The sequence below is a fragment of the Nerophis ophidion genome, linkage group LG08, assembly GCF_033978795.1.
Source record: "Nerophis ophidion isolate RoL-2023_Sa linkage group LG08, RoL_Noph_v1.0, whole genome shotgun sequence".
NCBI classification, from domain to species: Eukaryota; Metazoa; Chordata; class Actinopteri; order Syngnathiformes; family Syngnathidae; genus Nerophis; species Nerophis ophidion.
The window spans coordinates 63,274,954-63,298,686 of NC_084618.1; the positions used below are offsets into that span (position 1 = coordinate 63,274,954).

Consider the following 23,733-nt stretch of genomic DNA (forward strand, 5'->3'; position numbering starts at 1 on the left):
ACTATAGTTGTACTACATTGTATTGTATTATTTTACAGTGGGGCAAAAAAGTATTTAGTCAGCCACCGATTGTGCAAGTTCTCCCACTTAGAATGATGACAGAGGTCTGTAATTTTCATCATAGGTACACTTAAACTGTGAGAGACACAATGTGAAAAAAAATCCAGGAATTCACATTGTAGGAATTTTAAATAATTTGTTTGTAAATTATGGTGGAAAATAAGTATTTGGTCAACCATTCAAAGCTCTCACTGATGGAAGGAGGTTTTGGCCCAAAATCTCACGATACATGGCCCTATTCATTCTTTCTTTAACACGGATCAATCGTCCTGTCCCCTTAGCAGAAAAACAGCCCCAAAGCATGATGTTTCCCTCCACCTCATGCTTCACAGTGGGTATGGTGTTCTTGGGATGCAACTCAGTATTCTTCTTCCGCCAAACACGATGAGTTGAGTTTGTACCAAAATGGATACATGGATGATACAGCAGAGAATTGGGAGAATGCCATGTGGTCAGATGAAACCAAAGTAGAACTTTTTGGTATAAACTCAACTCGTCGTGTTTGGAGGAAGAAGAATACTGAGTTGCATCCCAAGAACACCATAACTACTGTGAAGCATGGGGGTGGAAACATCATGCTTTGGGGCTGTTTTTCTGCTAAGGGGACAGGACGATTGATCCGTGTTGAGGAAAGAATGAATGGGGGCATGTATCGTGAGATTTTGAGCCAAAACCTCCTTCCATCAGTGAGAGCTTTGAATGGTTGACCTAATACTTATTTTCCACCATAATTGACAAAAAAATTATTTAAAATTCCTACAATGTGCATTCCTGGATTTTTTTGTCACATTCTGTCTCTCACAGTTGAAGTGTACCTATGATGTAAATTACAGACCTCTGTCATCATTTCAAGTGGGAGAACTTGCACAATCGGTGGCTGACTAAATACTTGTTTGCCCCACTGTAATAACATTTGATATTCAAAAGTTTGTTCTTTTTTTAAAAGGCATGTTACATGTTTAAAATTGTGCTCTTGAAGGGGCCAAGCACGGATTAAATTCCATCCATCCATTTCCTACCGCTTATTCCCTTTCGGGGTCGCGGGGGGCGCTGGCGCCTATCTCAGCTACAATCGGGCGGAAGGCAGGGTACACCCTGGACAAGTCACCACCTCATCGCAGGGCCAACACAGATAGACAGACAACATTCACACTCACATTCACACACTAGGGCCAATTTAGTGTTGCCAATCAACCTATCCCCAGGTGCATGTCTTTGGAAGTGGGAGGAAGCCGGAGTACCCGGAGGGAACCCACGCATTCACGGGGAGAACATGCAAACTCCACAGAGAAAGATCCCGAGCCTGGATTTGAACCCAGGACTGCAGGACCTTCGTATTGTGAGGCAGACGCACTAACCCCTCTGCCAATTCATTTCAATGGGAGTCGTTGATTTGAGATAGAAGTGCTCAGTGGCATTTTGTTAGAGTATCCGCCCTGGTATCGGTAGGTCTTGAGTTCAAACCCCGGCCGAGTCATACCAAAGACTATAAAAATGGGCCCCATTGCCTCCATGCTTGGCACTCCGCATCAAGGGTTGGAATTGGGGGTTAAATCACCAAAATGATTCCTAAGGCAGTCACCACTGCTGCTCACTGCTCCCCTCACCTCCCAAGGGGTGTAACAAGGGGATGGTCAAATGCAGAGGTTAATTTTACCACATCAAGTGTGTGTGTGACTATCAGTGGTACTTGAAGTTCAAGTGTTTTAAGTTCAGAGCTTTGTCACAGAACCAACTTTTTGATTGATTGAAACTTTTATTAGTAGATTGCACAGTACAGTACATATTCCATACAACTAACCACTAAATGGTAACACCCGAATAAGTTTTCAACTTGTTTAAGTCGGGGTCCACATTAATCAATTCATGGAAACTACTGTACTTGTCAGCCAATGGAGGGTGACTTCTCTCTGAATTAGTCCTAGCTTTTCTTCCTGTCACTCACACAACCACACCAGTGACCTGGAGAGATGTATCTTTGAATAAGAAACTCGCTGAAAAAAAGTGCATCAAAGGTTGACAGCAAGCAACATAATTCATGACGCTAATCTTTAGACCCTGGAGCATCTGAGGAATATGTTATCCTAATTTTGTAGACCAGGGGTCACCAACGCGGTGCCCGCGGGCACCAGGTAGCCCGTAAGGACCAGATGAGTAGCCCGCTGGCCTGTTCGAAAAATAGCTCAAATAGCAGCACTTACTAGTGAGATGCCTCTTTTTTTTTTAAATTGTATTTATTTACTAGCAAGCTGGTCTCGCTTTGCTAGACATTTTTAATTCTAAGAGAGACAAAACTCAAATAGAATTTGAAAATCCAAGACAATATTTTAAAGACTTGGTCTTCACTTGTTTTAATAAATTCATTTTTTTTTTTACTTTGCTTCTTATAACTTTCAGAAAGACAATTTTAGAGGGAAAAAAAGCAACTTTAAAAATTATTTTAGGATTTTTTTAACACATATACCTTTTTACCATTTGAATTCCTTCCTCTTTTTTCCTGAAAATTTACATCAATGTTCAAGTAAATTTATGTTTTTTATTGTAAAGAATAATAAATACATTTTAATTTAATTCTTCATTTTAGCTTCTGTTTTTTCGATGAAGAATATTTGTGAAATACTTCTTCAAACTTATTATGATTAAAATTCCCCAAAAATATTCTGGCACATCTAGAAAATCTTTAGAATCAAATTTAAATCTTATTTCAAAATCTTTTGAATGTTTTTTAAAAATTTTGTTCTGGAAAATCTAGAAGAAACAATGATTTGTCTATGTTAAAAATATAGCTTGGTCCAATTTGTTATATATTCTATCAAAGTGCAGACTGGATTTTTACCTATTTAAAACATGTCATCACAATTCTAAAAAACAAAAAACCTTCCATAAAAGGAAAAAAAATGTACGACGGAATGACAGACAGAAATACCCATTTTTTTAATATATAGATTTATTTATTAAAGGTAAATTGAGCAAATTGGCTATTTCTGGCAATTTATTTAAGTGTGTATCAAACTGGCCTTTCGCATTAATCAGTACCCAAGAAGTAGGTCTTGGTTTCAAAAAGGTTGGTGACCCCTGATGTAGATGATATTTTTTTTTTAATCACATTCCATAATGGGTTCCGTTGCAAAAGCGGTCCAATTCAGGCATACAGAGGCATTCACTTGATCTGGAGCTTTAGCCTCATTAACCCAGTTAGTCTTGAGACTTAAGAACATTCTAGAAAAGCTGGTGCAGCTTAGAGTCATAGGAAAGTTCTTCAGCAGCCCCACTGCCAGGAAGTGTATATATGTCTTTGTGACTTTACTAGGAATATATCATGACTTAACAAGCCCCGTCCCCAAAGGGGCCCGCAAAATCAAAAACAGCGACAAGGAAATTTTCATTGAACGTGTCCAACTTTAACGCATTTCCTCGATGATACAAAGAGTTTACTGTTTAGAAATGAATTCCAGTCAAAGCAGCAGGATGCTTCGTATTTATCTACAGTTTGCGGTCGGGCTGAGGTTGAGACGTCTCCTAACCGCCGATCTTATTTCATATTATTAGGGAACGCCACAATAAATTACAAGGAGAGACAAATACCTGACCTCGTGTCAGCAATTATGGGCAATGGCGGTGGACCTAAAACAACAAGATTAGAAAGAAGGGAAAACAAAGCCTCATTGCCAGGAGGACTGGAATACGCCAACAAGAATGAAGGCGCCCACCAGTAGGACTGTGTTAAATGCAAATGCGACCAGTGCACGTGCTTGCACACACACACACACACGCACACACACACACACACACACGCACACACACACACACACACACACACACACACACACACACACACACTTCCAAAAACAAAGTTCAATTCAGGAACACAGAGGCCTCAATACGTTTCATTAGGATAACAAAAAGCCTTTCAGTGGTTCAATCATAAAAGACAGCAGCCAGGCAATGAACATTACTAATTAAATTACTCAAAGAAAGCCTTGTTTTGGCGCAGGCCATACCCATCAACATCAAAATGTTGCCCCCCCTTTTCCACTCAATTCTCACCATTTAAGGAGACTGATGCGTTATTGAGCATCTCGAGGACCTTGAAAAGTGTCAAGTGAATTTGGATTATATCTGATAAAAACAAATTATTAACTAGACTCAGACATAGACTTGGACTTAGACTAGGGGTGTAACGGTACGTGTATTTGTACTGATCCGTTTCCGTACAGGGGTTTCGGTTCGGTGTAGAAGTGTACCAAACGAGTTTCGACACGAACATATGAAGTAGCCGGCTAAATCTAAAGTCTTAACAAGCTGCTTTGCTTTCTGCCTCTGTCTCCTACACAGGACCCAGCATTGTACCACCCACACAACCATCTGATTGGTCACATATATTGCGGTAACAGCCAATCAGCAGTGCGTATTCAGAGGGGTAACAGGCAATCAGCAGTGCTTATTCAGAGCGCATGTAGTAAATGCTTCAGCATTGAGCAGATAGGTCTTTAGCAGGTGAGCATAAGGCAGCGTACTCTTCCCAAATGATGATAAACACCCAACAGTCAACTACACACATCACTATGAGCCCGTTGACATTCTAGAAACAAACTGCAGCTCAGCTCGCTCGCAGTCCTGGCTTGAGGTGAAGGCTAATTAGCTTTTAGTGTAACATTAGCTCATTTTGCGGTGTGTGTGTTAGCTCATTGTGCAATGTGTGTGCGTGTGTTACGGACAGTGTTGATTGAGCTGTGTTGAAGCAGCAAAAAAAGACATTATGTTAAATGAAGAGTTTCTGTCTACACATTTGGTAAATAAATAACTCAAAAATGTATATTTTGTCGTTTTTTTACTGTACGGAAAATTAAGCAAACCGTGACCTCTAAACCGAGGTACGTACCGAACCAAAATTTGTGTGTACCGTTACACCCCTAACTTAGACTTAGACAAAGTTTAATGATCCACAAGGGAAATTGTTCCACATTAAGATAATGAGGTATAAAGAAACAAAACCAGAAAAAAATAATGAAAAAAAAAGTTTATTTAAAGGCTGGGCGACAAAACGATATCAATACATGTCAATAAATCATACCAATAAATAAAATGAGTACAATAAATACTAAATATTTTCTTTTTTTCATGCGGAAGTGATCAGTCATCAGTGGGAGTGACACGCTAACAGCCAATTAGGTAACAGTATCAACTAGTGTTGTCCCGATACCAATATTTTGGAACAGGTACTGAATTTTTTTCCATACTTTTTGATACTTTTCTAAATAAAGGGAACCACAAAAAAAATCGCATTATTGCCTTTATTTTGACAAAACATCTTAGGGCACATTAAAGGCCTACTGAAATTAGATTTTCTTATCCAAACGGGGATAGCAGGTCCATTCTATGTGTCATACTTGATCATTTTGCGGTATTGCCATATTTTTGCTGAAAGCATTTAGTAGAGAACATCCACGATAAAGTTCGCAACTTTTGGTGCTGATAAAAAAGCCTTGCCTTTACCGGAAGTCGCAGACGATGACGTCACAAGGGTGAGGGCTCCTCACGTCCTCACATTGTTTATATTGGGAACCTCCAGCAGCTAGAGCTATTCGGACCAAGAAAACGACAATTTACCCATTAATTTGAGCGAGGATGAAAGATTTGTGGATGATGATATTGATAGCGAAGGACTAGAAAAAAAAATAGTTAAAAAAAAAAAAGGCGATTGCATTGGGACGGATTCAGATGTTTTTAGACACATTTACTATGATAATTCTGGGAAATTCCTTATTGTGTTGCTAGTATTTTAGTGAGATTAAATAGTACCTGATAGTCGGAGGGGTGTGTCCACGGGTGTCTTGAGGCCAGTGTCTGAGGGAAGTCGACGGCAGATACAAGGACGGCGCAAACTCCACAGATCTCCGGTAAGAGGCGACTTTTTAACACAATTTTCTCACCGAAAACGGCCGGTTGACAAGTGGTCTGGAACCATGTTCGCTTGACCACTCTGATCCATAGTAAAGCTTCACCTCCGGGAATTTTAAACAAGGAATCACTGTGTGTTTGTGTGGCTAAAGGCTAAAGCTTCCCAACTCCATCTTTCTACTTTGACTTCTCCATTAATAATTGAACAAATTGTAAAAGATTCAGCAACACAGATGTTCAGAATACTGTTTAATTGCGCAATGAAAAGAAACGACTTTTACCCGCAAATAGTGCTGCACTAATATTTCCTGACAGTCCGTGACTTCACGCGCAAGCGTCATCATTCCGCGACGTTTTCAACAAGAAACTCCGCGGGAAATTTAAAATTGTAATTTAGTAAACTAAACCGGCCGTATTGGCATGTGTTGCAATGTTAATATTTCATCATTGATGTATAAACTATCAGACTGCGTGGTCGGTAGTAGTGGGTTTCAGTAGGCCTTTAAACATATGTTTCTTATTGCAAGTTTGTCCATAAATAAAATAGTGAACATACAAGACAACTTGTCTTTTGTTAGTAAGTAATAAAACAAAGACCCCTAATTTAGTCTGCTGACGTATGCAATAAAACATTGTGTCATTTATCATTTTATTATTTTGTCAAAATTTTTAAGGACAAGTGGTAGAAAATCAATTATTAATGTACTTGTTCATTTACTGTTAAAATCTGCTTACTTTCTCTTTCAACGTTTTCTATATGCAGTTCTGTTAAAATGTAATAATCACATATTCTTCTGTTGTTTTTGATGTTTTACATTAGTTTTGAATGATACCACAAATTTGGGTATCAATTCGGTACTAAGTTGTTACAGGATCATACATTGGTCATATTCAAAGTCCTCATGTGTTCAGGGACATATTTCCTGAGTTCATAAACATAATATACATTAAAAAAAAAAGAAAGAAAATAATAAACAACAAAAATGATTGACGTGATCATTGTAGTATCGACTTGATACGCTCCTGTACTTGGTATCATTACAGTTGATGTCAGGTGTTGATCCACCAATGGTGTTTGTTTACATTGTAAAGCCGGTGAGCCACGGTGTGCAGTGAAACATGTTTAGCTATTTCTCGTCCTGCAGGGATGATACTTGTAAGAAACTGACTTTATTTGGATTAGTGATTTAGAAGTAGCTACAACACTGCCGGCAGCGGCTGGAATTTAGCCAGTAGCTAACTAGCTAAAAGTCTTAAAGCACCTCTTCTTGAGGGCGTTTCAGTGTTATAAATTTACCTTTATCTTTAGTTTTCAAGCCAAAATGCATCCGTTCTCCCTGTTCTGTCTACACAATGTATCTGCTTGTAAGTGCTCTGTGAATGTGCGCTGCCGAACATGCTTGTCTGCTTGGTTGTGCCATCTTGTTGTCTCACGCTTCATTCTCTGCATGGAGTGAGAAAAGAAACTAAAAATCAGTGCTGCAGGGAGCAAGGAAACTGTCGATTAAACAAGGAATTATCATTGTCACTGGCGTCCCACTGGGTGTGAGTTTTCCTTGCCCTTATGTGGGTTCTTCCGAGGATGTCGTAGTCGTAGTGGTTTGTACAGTCCTTTGAGACATTTGTGATTTAGGGCTATAGAAAAAAACATTGATTGATTGATTGATTGAAATGTTCTTTATCACATCGTTTACGTGTCTAATAAATATTTGATTAATTTATGATGTCTCAGGTGTGATTCACTACAATAGGGCCCCTCAGCACACTGGATTGCAGTTCATTTGAATACCACAACACTGGATATTGTTCACATAAGTACAATTTCATTTAAGAACTTGCACACAAAGCAACACTGGAGGTGACTATGACGTGGGCATTTGCCGTACATATTAGTTCACGTTGCGCCAGCGGACGGAGGGGGGGGAAGGGGTCTTAAACGACCATTGTGTGTGTGTGGACAAGGATAAGGTTAGATGGGATTTACCCCGGATAACCTTAGTGTAGAAGGGGCCTTAGTTTTGTTTTTTTAATTCCACCGAGTCGGCACCCACAGCATTTTTAAGGGATACAAATACGCGGCAGAAATTCAATGCATTTTTTCCACATCGGTCAGGTTCTCCATAGCGGACAGCTTCACTGCGTTCCCTTTGAGCTTTTTATATAAAGCATAAGGCTGACTTGGCATTTAAGATGTATACACATGATGGATCTGCAGGCAAACACATGGGAGGCCAGCGAGCTGTATAAGAAAATCTATTTCAGGGAATCAAGAGCGGCATGGACGGGGGCGAAAGCTTTATCATAGACTGCTCTGTTATTCCACTCAGCTAATTTAATGGTTATCTACGAGGAGAGAAACTGCCTGAGATAACTGGTATGATTGCTTCGATCGTCTCAGTTATCGTCTCTGATTGCTTGGAACACCCACTTGCATTGCCAAACAGCCACAAAAATCTCCAGCTGGCCTCAAGAAAAGCTGATAAAACCTTGACTTTACCCCTGCCGGTGTGTCCAGGCGTTGCTGCAGAGTGTTTACAGACCTCTGGTTGGCCGATTTATAAATCTCCTCGCAATTTGCAATGAATATACTGTAATTTAACGTCTGCTGAAGTGAGGATTTATACGCCGGTTTTCTTTTTAAGAGACGGACCCTCCTCTGGTGTTATGTTTGCGGCCTTGAGAAAGCCTTAAAACAGAAACATGCACACAGGGCACCCCCGCGTCCCCCCGTCAAGCCACAATTGAGTACGGCGTCGAGATTCCAATCACCGCCGAGCCAGCAGACTGCGGGGATTATTTATGCTGGAAAGGAGAGGGTAACCTCGAGACGGGGGGAAGAGATGAGCGTGTGTTTTTTGCATTTCGTGTGAGGTCCACCAGGCTCTCTTAAGGACATTTAGAGGAATCTGGTTACCGCTTTAACAGCTCGGAAAGACAGTGCCTTGCTATTTCTGTTCAAAAACATTACTTGACATTCCTTGTTTAAAGTGTGACGTATAGTCCGGTGTTCTACAATAAACACTTGGCAGCTTACGTGTTGGAGAGGAATGTCTGCACGTCATTACCGATGGTCTTCCCAGCGCTTGTAGCAAGGGCGGATTACATCATCCCGCTTATTTACAATCTTCATAGAACCTGACTAGAGAGAGCATTTCACATACTGGGAATTTTAAAGGACAGGAAAGCACAGTCACCTTGCTACGGTGAAGGTGAAGAACAAGAGTCATAATCTCGTAAGGCACAATAATCATGGTAATCTTCAAAAATTCAAACTATAGACTGGCTGAACCGCTTTTCTTAATGGGGGGGGAACACATTTGATGCTTTCTTTGAAGTGGTACCGCGGTTTATGTTAGTAATCCATTCCAATCCTGGCTGCTCATCCCCTGGAGCAAAAACCAACAGGCTGGAGATGGAAGATCAGCGTCCGGTGGCTGAAATGTAGGCCGCACAGTCAGCAGATCTGGGTTCAAATCTCCATTTGGGCATCTCTGTGTGGAGTTAGCATGTTCTCCCCATGCCTGCGCGGGTTTTTTTCCAGGTACTCTGGCTTACTCCAACATTCCAAAGATATGCCCGTTAGGTTTATTGGAGACTCTAAATTAAAGCTGTAGGCATGAATGCAGGTGTGAATAGATGCGTGCTCTGCTACTTTTGTCGCTGTCAAGTACACTGCATTTGGTGCTACTGCTATTGAAACATGAACTTCCCTGAAGACACACGCACAGGGGATCGATACAATTGTATATACCCTAATTTAATGTAATTTAATGTGATTGACTGAAAGGAGGCTCTGTCATATAGTCGACCCTTGGATTCAAGAAGAACAGTGTGGTTTTCGTCCTGGTTGTGGAATTGTGGATAAGGCATTCGACCCTGTCCCTAGGAAATTTTGAGTGTGCACTAACCTCTGCGGACTGCCAATTATAATTTGGTCTGAAGTCGGACTCGTTTTCCATGAGAGTAAGACTCCGCCATAGCTGCCCTTTGTCACTGAATTGGTTCATAACTTTTATGGACAGAATTTCTAGGCCCAGTCAGGGGATCCAGTTTTGTGGCTGCCGGATTATGTCTCGCCTTTTTGCTGATGATGTGATCCCGCTGCCTTCATCAGGCTGTGATCTTAGTGTGAAGCAACTAGGATGAGAATCATTACCTCCATGTCGGAGTCCATGATTCTCGCCCTGAAAAGGGTGGAATATCATATGCGGGGCGGGAGGAGATCCTGCCCCAAGTGGAAGAGATTAAGTACCTTGGGTTCTTGTTCATGATTCAGGTGAGAATGGATCATGACATCGACAGGCAGATCAGTGCGGTCTCTGCCTCGGTCTATCATGGTGAAGGGAGAACTGACTCAGAAGGCAAAGCTCTTAATTTACCAGTCAATCTATGTTTATACCATCAGCTATGGTCATGAGTTTTGGGTGATGACCAAAGGGATAAGATGGCAGGCCTAGCATCAAAAAAGAGTTTCCTCCGTAGGATGGCAGGACCATCCCTTACAGGAATTAAGAAGCTCTAAGGAACTCAAAGTAAAGCCAGGAGAACTGCCAGATAAGATGCTTCAAACTAGTCAGGATGCTACCCAGAAGTATCCCTGGGAAAGTGTTCAGGGCATGTGCATCGGGGAAGTCCCAGGGCAATTTGGAAAGACTCTGTCTCTCAGCTGGCCTGTGACTCCTCGGGATTAAGAAGATGGATGGACAAATATAACAACGAATTTGTTGATTCAAACAGTTTAATTTGTTTCAATAGTTTTTAGCAAGTTGTATGTTGATATTCTTTTGTACAATGGCAGACATGTGACATGCACGTCTTCCAAAAAGTTTTGATTTGACTATAACATTGTAAACCAAACACTGTAAAAAAAAAAATCTAATTTTTATGGTTAATTTACTCAAAATTTCTACTGTAATTTTTCTATTTTTTTTAAATAGGTTATAAAACTGTAAAATTGAAGACATTATCTGTAAATAAACAAACCGCCTGTTATAATATGCCAGTAATGACAAACTATGTATATTTCCATTTATTTTTTTGTACAGAGAAATACCAATATAATTACACATATAATTTTCTGCTTTCTCAAATTACTTTCAAATTCATGTAAAATTACAGTAATTAACTTTCATTAAATATGTAGCTTGTTATATAAAAGTCTATGTCCATACTAACAATTGTATATGTAATTTAAAGTAAATCTTATTTTTTTATTATTTATGTGTATTTTTACATTGAAGTCGAAAAATATATGTAGCCTGTTATATAAAGGTTTATGCTCATACTAACAATTTAACATTTTTCTCTGTAATATGACATACAGTACGTTGGTGACTGCAAGACATACTTGATCAACAGCCAACAGCCATACAGATCACACTGACGGTGGCCGTACAAACAACTTTAACACGGTTACAAATATGCGCCACACTGTGAACCCACACCAAACAAGAATGACAAACACATTTCGGGAGAACATACATGATAAATGGGTTGTACTTGTATAGCGCTTTTCTACCTTCAAGGTACTCAAAGCGCTTTGACACTACTTCCACATTTACCCATTCACACACACATTCACACACTGATGGAGGGAGCTGCCACGCAGGGTGCTAACCAGCACCCACCAGGAACAAGGGTGAAGTGTCTTGCTCAGGACACAACGGACGTGACGAGGTTGGTACTAGGTGGGGATTGAACCATGGGCCCTCGGGTTGCGCACGGCCACTGTCCCACTGCACCACGCTGTCCCTTCACCGTAACACAACATAAACACAACAGAACAAATACCCAGAATCCCATGCAGCCCTAAATTTTCCGTGTTATATCATGCACCCTCGTTACCACCAAACCCAGGCCAACTCAACCGACGCACGGAGGGTGGTGGTGATGTGGGGGGAGGGGGGTTGGTTTGGGTGGTAGCAGGGGTGTAGCCCGGAAGAGTCAGGGCTGCATGGGATTCTGGGTATTTGTTCTGTTGTTTTTATGTTGTGTTACGGTGAAGATGTTCTACTGAAATGTGTTTGTCATACTTGTTTGATGTGGGTTCACAGTGTGGTTTACAGTTGTTTATACAGCCACCCTCAGTGTGACCTGTATGGCTGTTGATCAAGTAGGTCTTGCAGTAAATATTGTATGTCTGCCGTAGCCTTATACAACATGCGTCAAGGTCGGCATGCTGATTGTATTGTGAATGAGCAAACGCGACGAAAGGTTGCAGAGGACAATAAAGGCAGTACTGTCACGGCACGCCCACAATATACTTGTCCGGGCGAACATTGGGACAATCCTTCGGGAGGGTCACCGTCAGTCATTCGGTAAAATCGGGAGGTGTGGCAAGTATGTTGCCAGGGCGGGATAGCCATTCAAAGAAGGTGAATCCACTTTGCAACAAGTCTCTGCATCATGTGGCCCCCAGGTAAATTGAGTTTGAGACCCCTGATCTTAACAATTCAGAGAAAATCTGTAAAATAATGGTATTTTTCTGTGGAACTGCCAGCATTGTCACTTCATTAAAAGGTGGTTGATCGTAATAATTTGGAAAAACTCTGTAGAATAAAGGTATTTTTCTGCAGAACTGTTTGCATCGTCACTTTATTAAAAGTGGTTGAATTTAATAATTTAGTAAAAATCTGTAAAAATGATATTTTTCCGAAAAACGTTTCATAAACATTTCTGTAAATATAATGTTTTTGATCATTATTTTGTTTACAATGTTTTATTTTAATTTTATGGTTTTCATTTGGGAGCCGTAGCTGCCAGGAGATGACTGTTTTTTTTACAGAATATTTTTTTACATTGTACCCACTCGCCATCCATTGCACCCGGTCCCTCTCAGGGTTTCTTATTGGTCCATTTGGTTGAGTTTTTTTTACTTGCCCGGATGTGGGTTGAGATCCGAGGATGTCGATGTGGTTTTTGAAGCCCTTTGAGGCACTTGTGATTAAGGGCTATATGAATGCATTTTCATTGATTGGGGAAGGATGGTGTATTGTATGTGTGCCTCACAATAAAAAGATCCTGGGTTCGATCCCCGGGCTCGGTCTTTCTGTGTGGACTTTGCATGTTCTCCCCATGACGGCTTCCTCCCACCTCCAAAGACATAGACCTGGGGATAGGTTGATTGGCAACACTAAATTGGACCTAGTGTGTGAATGTGAGTGTGAATATTGTCTGTCTATCTGTCTTGGCCCTGTGATGAGGTGGCGACTTGTCCAGGGTGTACCCCACCCACCGCCCGAAAGCAGCTGGGATAGGCTCCAGCATCCCCGCAACCCTCAAAGATGGTGGATGATTTAAAACATGATGTATGCATCAATGTAAATCTAATGCGTCACAAATTGAGTTGTCCGAAAACATGACCAGAGGGCTGGTTGTGTTATTTTAGGCTCCACATTTGGCCAGAATGTACATAAAAGCTTGTAAAAGCTTTTTTTCCCCTGTCATTTCCATACACGCACCAGCGACCTGTAGGGATTCAGCAACGCATGCTTGGAAAAATGTGACTCAGTAGCTGGGTGATTAGAAAACAGGAAATGAGTCATGATGCACATTTTAAGGCAGTGCTTCTCAATTATATCCCGTCATGACCCTCCTGGGGAAAAAAAACCATTACATCACGTTTAATTATTTGTTTATTTATCTGTAAAACGCATTGTGTGAGTTGAGTTACATTCTTTAAATGTGCTACTGACGACTCATCTTGTCTTTTTATTCCTCTTTTGAACTTCCCCATCTCTTCGCCTTCATTAGCTCTGTGCACGTGTTCCTGTGTACTTAACTACTTCTAAGGAACTCCTTCATTTGAATGAGCACTGCTGCCAACCAGCTGTAGGCTTGTGTATTATTCTAACAAGAATACTAGAGCAGTGGTTCTCAACCTTTTTTCAGTGATGTACCCCCTGTTAACATTTTTTTTAATTTAAGTACCCCCTAATCAGAGCAAAGCATTTTTGGTTGAAAAAAAAAGATAAAGAAGTCAAATACAGCACTATGTCATCAGTCTCTGATTTATTAAATTGTATGACAGTGCAAAATATTGCTTATTTGTAGTGGTCTTTCTTGAACTATTTGGAAAAAAAGATATAAAAATAACTAAAAACTTGTTGAAAAATAAACAAGTGATTCAATTATAAATAAATATTTCTACACATAGACATAATCATCAACTTAAAGTGCCCTCTTTGGGGATTGTAATAGAGATCCATCTGGATTCATCAACTTAATTCTAAACATTTCTTCACAAAAATAGAAATCTTTAACATCAATATTTATGGAACATGTCCACAAAAAATCTAGCTGTCAACACTGAATATTGCATTGTTGCATTTCTTTTCACAGATTATGAACTTACATTCATATTTTGTTGAAGTATTATTCAATAAATATATTTATAAAGGATTTTTGAATTTTTGCTATTTTTAGAATATTTAAAACAAAATCTCACATACCCCTTGGCATACCTTTAAGTACCCCCAGGGGTACGCGTACCCCCATTTGAGAACCACTGTAGTAGAGTGTAGATGCAAATAATGAATATTTTCCTTGTTGCTCGCGACCCCTGGGACACATCATCGTGAATTGATTAAAGTGGACCCCGACTTAAACAAGTTAAAAAAACGTATTTGGGTGTTACCATTTAGTGGTCAATTGTGCAGAATATTTACTGAACTGTGCAATCTACTAATAAAAGTATCAATCAATCAATCAATCACATCCATCCATCCATTTTTTACTGCCTGTCCCTTTTGGGTTCGCGGGGGGTGCTGGAGCCTAACCCAGCTGCATTCTACCAGTTGTTACATTGACAACAGGAAGTGTGGCCTTTGAATAATTCAAAACAAAAAACAGGTCTTGAAAAAAACTTGTCATAAAACCAAATATTTGGTGCAATAGTAACTGATTGGTTTCATATAAAGCCTTTCTGGACAATCAAAGCAAATTAGAGGGAGATCCCATTATTCATCCATTCATCTATTTCCTACCGCTTATTCCCTTTGAGGTGGCAGGGGGCGCTACAATCAGCTACAATCGGGTGGAAGGCGGTGTACACCCTGGACAAGTCGCCAACTCATCGCAGGGCCAACACAGACAGACAACATTCACACTCACATTCACAAACTAGGCCCAATTTAGTGTCAACCTATCCCCAGGTGCATGTCTTTGGAAGTGGGAGGAAGCCGGAGTACCCGGAGGGAACCCACGCAGTCACGGGGAAAACATGCAAACTCCACACAGAAAGATCCCGAGCCCGGGATTGAACCCAGGACTACTCAGGACATTCGTATTGTGAGGCAGACGAACTAACCCCTCTGCCACCGTGTTGCCCTCCCATTATTCAGTCAGTCTACATTCCACATACACCCTGGAGGCAGGTTGGGTGAAGAGTCTTGCCCCAAGGACACAACAGCAGTCGGATTCAAACCTGGAATCTTTCAGTTACTTGACGACCTGCTCTACCTCGCGAGCCACTGTCCTAATAAACACAAGTTGTGCATCACATCAAACCGCTATGTACAGACATGGACTTGAACTGGTATAGCGCCGCTTTGCTACCACACTTTTAAATAATCCCCAATGTATATTTACTTTGGGGTTTAAGTATACTGGAAAATAAAAATGGGGGGGGTGGGGAGGGGGGGGGGGCAGTGCATGAAAAGTAAAGGAATTTTACTACACATCGTCCTATGAACCCTTAGTCCTTATTGTCTTTTCACAAGAATTTGCCTGCTGGAAAACTACAGCACATTGGCGAATGAGAACAACGTACTTACAAAAAAAGGATATTCAAAAGACTGTAAAAAGTTCCACTGATACATCCTCATTTTGCCTTGTAACTTCCAACATATATATACAGTGGGGCAAAAAAGTATTTAGTCAGCCACCGATTGTGCAAGTTCTCCCACTTAAAATGATGACAGAGGTCTCCAATTTTCATCATAGGTACACTTCAACTGTGAGAGACAGAATCTAAAAAAAAAATCCAGGAATTCACATTGTAGGAATTAAAAAAAAAATATTTGTAAATTATAGTGGTAAATAAGTATTTGGTCAACCATTCAAAGCTCTCACTGATGGAAGGAGGTTTTGGCTCAAAATCTCACGATACATGGCCCCATTCATTCTTTACTTAACATGGATCAATCGTCCTGTCCCCTTAGCAGAAAAACAGCCCATAAGCATGATGTTTCCACCCCCATGCTTCACAGTAGGTGTGGTGTTCTTGGGATGCAACTCAGTATTCTTCTTCCTCCAAACACGAAGAGTTGAGTTTATACCAAAATGGATACATGGATGATACAGCAGAGGATTGGTAGAATGTCATGTGGTCAGATGAAACCAAAAAAGAACTTTTTGGTATAAACTCAACTCGTCGTGTTTGGAGGAAGAAGAATACTGAGTTGCATCCCAAGAACACCACACCTACTGTGGAGCATGGGGGTGGAAACATCATGCTTTGGGGCTTTTTTCTGCTAAGGGGACAGGAAAATAGATCCATGTTAAGGAAAGAATGAATGGGGCCATGTATCGTGAGATTTTGAGCCAAAATCTCCTTCCATCAGTGAGAGCTTTGAATGATTGACTAAATACTTATTTTTCACCATAATTTACCTTTTTTTTTTTTTTTAATTCCTACAATGTGAATTCCTGGATTTTTTTTTCACATTCTGTCTCTCACAGTTGAAGTGTACCTATGATGAAAATTACAGACCTCTGTCATCATTTTAAGTGGGAGAACTTGCACAATCGGTGGCTGACTAAATACTTTTTTGCCCCACTGTATATGAGATGTAAGGTGGGGGCTTATTATAGCATGGATGTAACATTGCGTGCTGGCCCTTATACTGGTGGGCAATGGCAGCTGCTTGTCTCCTGGCAACTGTCACCTCCTTTTGCCGCCACACTGACTGTGTCTTTAATGTACTTTCAGTACAAGAGACACGCTGCACAAGGTTGGCCCTTACTTTAGCAACATAACACTGAGTATTCATATCAATGAAATAGGGATGTACGGTATAACGGTATTAGTATAGTAACGCGATACTGATAAATCATATTCGGTACTATACCACCTCTAAATAAAGGGACCACAACATTTTTTATTATTGGCTATATTTTAACAAAAAAATCTTAGGGTACATAAACATATGTTTCTTATTGCAAGTTTGTCCTTAAATAAAATAGTGAACATACAAGACAACTTGTCTTTTAGTAGTAAGTAAGCAAACATATGCAGCAACATATTGTGTCATTTATCAATCTATTATTTTTTTTAAACTGATTAAGGACGAGGGCTTCACGGTGGAAGAAGGGGTTAGTGCGTCTGCCTCACAATACGAAGGTCCTGCAGTCCTGGGTTCAAATCCAGGCTGAGGATCTTTCTGTGTGGAGTTTGCATGTTCTCCCCGTGAATGCGTGTGTTCCCTCCGGGTACTCCGGCTTCCTCCCACTTCCAAAGACATGCACCTGGGGATAGGTTGATTGGCAACACTAAATTGGCCCTAGTGTGTGAATGTGAGTTTGAATGTTGTCTGTCTATCTGTGTTGGCCCTGCGATAAGGTGGCGACTTGTCCAGGGTGTACCCTGCCTTCCGCCCGATTGTAGCTGAGATAGGCGCCAGCGCCCCCCGCGACCCCAAAAAGGTAATAAGCGGTAGAAAATGGATGGATGGATTAAGGACAAGTGGTAGAAAATGAATTATTAACCTACTTGTTCATTTACTGTTAATATCTGCTTGATTCCCCTTTTAACATGTTATATCTACACTTCTGTTAAAATGTAATAATCACTTATTCTTCTGTTGTTTGGATGCTTTACATTAATTTTGGATTATACCACAAATTGGGGTGTTAATCCGATACCAAGTACCGTATTTTTCGGACTATGTCACAGTTTTTTTTCATAGTTTGGCCGGGGGTGCGACTTATACTCAGGAGCGACTTGTGTGTGAAATTTTTAACACATTACCGTGAAATCCATCCCATCCATCCATCCATCTTCTTCCGCTTATCCGAGGTTGGGTCGCGGGGGCAGCAGCCTAAGCAGGGAAGCCCAGACTTCCCTCTCCCCAGCCACTTCGTCTAGCTCTTCCCGGGGGATCCCGAGGTGTTCCCAGGCCAGCCGGGAGACATAGTCTTCCCAAAGTGTCCTGGGTCTTCCCCGTGGCCTCCTACCGGTTGGACGTGCCCTAAACACCTCCCTCGGGAGGCGTTCGGGTGGCATCCTGACCAGATGCCCGAACCACCTCATCTGGCTCCTCTCGATGTGGAGTAGCAGCGGCTTTACTTTGAGTTCCTCCCGGATGACAGAGCTTCTCACCTTATCTCTAAGGGAGAGCTCCGCCACACGGCGGAGGAAACTCATTTCGGCCGCTTGTACCCGTGATCTTATCCTTTCGGTCATGACCCAAAGCTCATGACCATAGTTGAGGATGGGAACGTAGATCGACCGGTAAATTGAGAACTTTGCCTTCCGGCTCAGCTCCTTCTTCACCACAACAGATCGGTACAACGTCCGCATTACTGAAGACGCCGCACCGATCCGCCTGTCGATCTCACGATCCACTCTTCCCACTCCTAGGTACTTGAACTCCTCCACACATTACCGTAAAATATCAAATAATATTATTTAGCTCACTTACGTAAGAGACTAGACGTACAGTGGGGCAAAAAAATATTTAGTCAGCCACCGATTGTGCAAGTTCTCCCACTTAAAATGATGACAGAGGTCTGTAATTTTCATCATAGGTACACTTCAACTGTGAGAGACAGAATGTGAAAAAAAATCCAGGAATTCACATTCTAGGTATTTTAAAGTATTTATTTGTAAATTATGGTGGAAAATAAGTATTTGGTCAACCATTCAAAGCTCTCACTGATGGAAGGAGGTTTTGGCTCAAAATTGTCAGGCATGTCCCTGACAGTTTTGGTCTATGTCTTAGTTTTTCCTCTGCATTTGTCTTTAGTTCCTGTCATCACTCTTATTTTGGTTCTGTTTCCTGTTTGTCTCCCTGAGTGCTGTGTAACCCTCAGCTGTGGCTGATTGGCACCTGGCCACACCTGGGATCAATCAGCCAGCCACTATTAAAGACCTGTTTTCTCCTCCAGTCAGGGCTGGATTATTGTCGTGTCGATGTCATTTTCTACTTGTCATTCCTACTGGTCGTGTGATTGCAGCGTAGCGGTAAGCTATATTTGTTAGATGTTTGTAGCTTACTGTTTTTTGTTCCTTGCTTCACATTTGTTTGTTCATAGCCCTTAGTTTGTTATATCCGCCCACGTATGTGCTGTTTGTTTGTACCCTTGGTTTGTTCTAGTATTTTAAATTAAACAATGTTTTCCTGCAAAATGCCTCCCTCCTTCTCTGCATCTTGGGGTTCGACACAAAATAACTCTGACAAAAATCTCACGATACATGGCCCCATTCATCCTGTCTTTAACACGAATCAATCGTCCTGTCCCCTTAGCAGAAAAACAGCCCCAAAGCATGATGTTTCCACCCCCATGCTTCACAGTAGGTTTGGTGTTCTTGGGATGCAACTCAGTATTCTTCTTCCTCCAAACACGACGAGTTGAGTTTATACCAAAATGGATACATGGATGATACAGCAGAGGATTGGGAGAATGTCATGTGGTCAGATGAAACCAAAATATAACTTTTTGGTATAAACTCAACTCGTCGTGTTTGGAGGAAGAAGAATACTGAGTTGCAACCCAAGAACACCATTCCTAAGGAGTGACAGATTGTTTGGTAAACGTATAGCATGTTCTATATGTTATAGTTATTTGAATGACTCTTCCCATAATATGTTACGTTAACAAACCAGGCACCTTCTTAGTTGGTTATTTATGCGTCATGTAACGTACACTTATTCAGCCTGTTGTTCACTATTCTTTATTTAAAATTGCCTTTCAAATGTCTATTCTTGGAGTTGGGTTTTATCCAGTGTTAATTTTGTTGACGGAAAATTTTCGTCATAGTTATCCTCAACGACCTTTTTTTTATGACTAAAACGAGACAATAACTAAATGAAAAATAATTTACTTGGACTAAGACGATGACGAGGTGTATTGACATATTCGTCAATGAATAAAAACGAGACGAAAATGTCTGCCAGAGACGAGATCCGATCGGAACTCATTTCGTTAGGAAGAGGCGGGAGGAGTTGGGAAGAGAACCAATCAGAGCGACGTGGTAAGGAAGTTACGTAAACGTTGTTTGCGTTTGAGACTGACCCGGTAATGCGCTGCAAAAGACAACATGTCAACGCCGGGGAGGAAGAGGAGAGAGGACATATGGGGAAATTTTATATTTGACGTCAAAAATAACCAGACGAAGTGTAAGAAATGCAGCGTGAGGATTACGGGGAAAAACAAAACATTTACAGTCGAATCACCCCGAAATCCACACACAGGTAAGCATTTTCCACAACATACAACTCACTCGATGTTATCCCGTTTATTACACGGCTTACTCGTGAAATACTAAATTTGAGACGTTGATTTTCATCAAAATACGACTTGTATCGGTGATTTTTCCGCTGTTTTGCTTTGACTTTCAGAAATTGAAGGGAGAGTTTACATATTACCCTTCAGTCGACTAAATCTACTGTAGTTTTCGTCGACTATAATCTTGTGATATTTCGTCAACTAAAACTAGACTAAAACTAAAACAATTTAAATAAAATTATGACTAAAACTAAATTACATTTTAGTCAAAAGACTATGACTAAAACTAAATCAAATTTTGCTGTCAAAATTAACACTGGTTTTATGAAATAAATTTCCCCCCAAAATTCGTCTTATACTCCAGTGCGACATATGTTTTTTCCTTCTTTATTATGCATTTTCGGCAGGTGCGGGTTTTACTCCGGAGCGACTTATACTCCGAAAAATACGGTAGTTACAGGATCATACATTGGTCATATTCAAAGTCCTCATGTGTCCAGGGACATATTTCCTCAGTTCATAAACATATTATAAATTTAAAAAAGATGTGATGCCAAAAAGTATCGACATAATCATAGTAGTATCGACGAGATACGCTCCTGTACTTTGGTATCATTACAAGGGTATCAATACAGTGGATATTTGGTGTAGATTCCCCCATGTGCACGTGCACACATACAAAAGCAGTCTAAGAGAAGCACTGAAACATTTGCAGTCATTATGTTGTTATGATAGAATATACAGTCAGTGACAGCTATCCAAATCATTATCATTAGCTCGCAACCCATAATGCACGTTCATGTGTTATGTGGGTAATTTATGTCATTATGTATGAGAAGCCTTGAGTGTGAGATATCCGGTGTGAAATACATTGGAAAGTAGCACCCTCGAGGCATTCGTGTAAATGCTGCAAACACGCCCTTAACATAATACTACAATATGACTCACAGATGAAAGAAACACTTAAGACTAACCTTTTGTGTTGATTCTCCTTGCGATCCACTGAGCCCAGACTCTGCAAATGAAAACAAAATAGAAATGAGAGGCAAAATCGAGTTGAGAACAGTTATTTGTGCACTATGAAAACACAATTGAGCTATATATAATAAGGCATTCTTAGAGTAACTTCATTCAGTTTGTGCTGAGCCAGGACTTTATAGGGCGAGGGTGTCCAAACTTTTTGACTGGTGGGCCGCGTTGGGCTTAAAAAATTTGAACAAAAGCTGACTGCAGGCAAAGTAACGAGACATACAGTATATACAAGGGGTGTGGGAAAAAATCGATTCGAATACGAATCGAATCGTTTATGTTGTGCGTTTCAGAATCGATTCTCATTTTTAAAAAATCGATTTTTTATTTTTTTTATCAATCCAAACCACTACACAGCAATACCATAACAATGCAATCCAATTCCAAAACCAAACCTGACCCAGCAACACTCAGAACTGCAATAAACAGAGAAATTGAGAGGAGACACAAACACGACACAGAACAAACCAAAAGTAGCTAAAAAAAAATGAATATTATCAACAACAGTATAAATATTAGTTATAATTTCAGCATAGCAGTGATTAAAAATCCCTCACTGACGTTATCATTAGACATTTATAAAAATAATAAAAAAGAACAACAGTGTCACAGTGGCTTACACTTGCATCGCATCTCATAAGCTTGACAACACACTGTGTCCAATGTTTTCACAAAGATAAAATAAGTCCAATTTTTATTAGTTAAAACAAATTTATATTATTGCAATCAGTTTTGTCCTTTAGAATTATAAAAGCTTTTTTTTTAAAAAATCTACTACTCTGCTAGCATGTCAGCAGACTGGGGTAGATCCTGCTGAAATCCTATGTATTGAATGAATCCAGAATCGTTTTGAATCGGAAAAATACAGTTTTTGAATCGAGAATCGAATAGAAAAAAATCGATATATTATCGAATCGTGACCCCAAGAATCGATATTGAATCGAATCGGGGGACACCCAAAGATTCACAGCCCTAGTATATACATATATATATACAGTTGTGGTCAAAAGTTTACATGCACTTGTGAAGGACATAATGTCATGGCTGTCTTGAGTTTCCAATAATTTCTACAACTCTTATTGTTTTGTGATAGAGTGATTGGAGCACATACTTGTTGGTCACAAAAAAACATTCATGAAGTTTGGTTCTTTTATGAATTTATTATGGGTCTACTGAAAATGTGACCAAATCTGCTGGGTCAAAAGTATACATACAAAAATGTTAATATTTGCTTACATGTCCCTTGGCAAGTTTCACTGCAATAAGGCGCTTTTGGTAGCCATCCACAAGCTTCTGGTTGAATTTTTGACCACTCCTCTTGACAAAATTGGTGCAGTTCAGATACATTTGTTGGTTTTCTGACATGGACTTGTTTCTTCAGCATTATCTACATGTTTTCAATGGCTTTTAAGTCAGGACTTTGGGAAGGCCATTCTAAAACCTTAATTCTAGCCTGATTTAGCCATTGCTTTACCACTTTTGAGGTGTGTTTGGGGTCATTGTCCTGTTGGAACACCCAACTGCGCCCAAGACCCAACCTCCGGGGGGGAGGGCTGGTGATTTTAGGTTGTCCTGAAGTATTTGGAGGTACCGTATTTCCTTGAATTGCCACTGGGGCGCTAATGAATTTAAAACCTCTTCTCACTCCTGCGCTTACCAAAGGCATGCAGTAAAAGTAAGCATGCGCTAAATATTTTAAAACTTCTTCTCACTCCGGCACTTACAGTAAACAATTGAGTGTCATGTAAGATTGGACCTTAAATCCTACTGAATAGCTCTTAATCTTCTTCCCTTTATGCGATTTCAAATTACCGGTATTGAAATCAGCCTCCTCCATTTTGAAAATGATGACAGGGGAAGTGTCACTCGTGACGTCAAGAGTTTGACCAGGCGGTAATTCAAGGCAGGCGCATACTATATGGTTATCAAGAGCATGTGAAATTCAACTTTACTTCACTGACAACCTCCTTAAATGTTTTTCATCAATCAGAAATATCAAGCAGCTAAAATGTGGAAAACATGGATAAGTGTGAAGAGATCCATCCATCCATTTCTACCGCTTATTCCCTTTCGGGGTCGCGGGGGGCGCTGGCGCCTATCTCAGCTACAATCGGGCGGAAGGCGGGGTACACCCTGGACAAGTCGCCACCTCATCGCAGGGCCAACACAGATAGACAGACAACCTTCTCACACACTAGGGCCAATTTAGTGTTGCCAATCAACTTATCCCCAGGTGCATGTCTTTGGAAGTGGGAGGAAGCCGGAGTACCCGGAGGGAACCCACGCATTCACGGG

The 23,733-nt window shown here is 40.5% G+C and overlaps 1 protein-coding gene across 1 annotated transcript in view; it reads right to left on the reverse strand.

The window, feature by feature from the left end:
- The window catches only part of LOC133558156 (ankyrin repeat and fibronectin type-III domain-containing protein 1), a 150,885-nt gene extending 129,464 nt beyond the window's left edge, over positions 1–21,421 (reverse strand). The window contains exon 1 of the mRNA XM_061909321.1: positions 21,384–21,421. The gene's annotated coding sequence lies outside the window, so the exon portion shown is untranslated. The remainder of the gene's footprint in view (positions 1–21,383) is intronic.
- Between the last annotated feature and the right edge of the window lie 2,312 nt (positions 21,422–23,733).